This window comes from Malaya genurostris, chromosome 2 (assembly GCF_030247185.1).
Source record: "Malaya genurostris strain Urasoe2022 chromosome 2, Malgen_1.1, whole genome shotgun sequence".
NCBI lineage: Eukaryota > Metazoa > Arthropoda > Insecta > Diptera > Culicidae > Malaya > Malaya genurostris.
The window spans coordinates 292,788,358-292,788,995 of record NC_080571.1 but is presented as its reverse complement, the minus strand read 5'-3'; positions in this window follow the sequence as shown (position 1 = coordinate 292,788,995).

Genomic DNA, 638 nt, shown 5'->3' with positions numbered 1-638 from the left:
GCTAGGTAGACGTTTTAAAAGACACTCACACAGATGGGTTCATTCGGGGTTCGTGTTTCAAGTTCGCCTAACCGATCGGTATTCGGGTTCGGGAAATTACGGGTTGCCAGAGCAACGCGGTTTGTTGTGTGTTGACAAGTTGCATATAAGCATCATTGGCAATCATTGGCAGTTGAAAACCCAATTCGAACCAACTGAGCTTGATTAGTGGCCCTTAGTGCACAGGGGGAATTGCTTTATGATTCATCTCATAAAGCTGGCACTTTCGAGTACACAGGGAATATACTTTCGTATGATGTTTACTCCAGTGGTATTGAGTGATTAGAAAGAAAGGCAATCAATCTAAATATTGACCATGGTCCGGAATGGCGAGTCTCAATTACCGTTTGTATCAATTCTTCCAGATATAAGCATGTCTGTTGGCAAAAAACCCTGAGTCATGGAAATCATCCTAAAATTCTTGGTTTTCTGAATATAGGCTACTGGTGGCCAATGCATTATGGTAGTTTGCTGCAGAATGTCTAGAAATTCTGTAAAATGGGTAATTCGTTAGCTGTCGGAGAGATTCAAATGTTTTTGATTCAATCATCTACGGGCATAAATACTAATTTGAATTCAAATATACGATAACACATGTC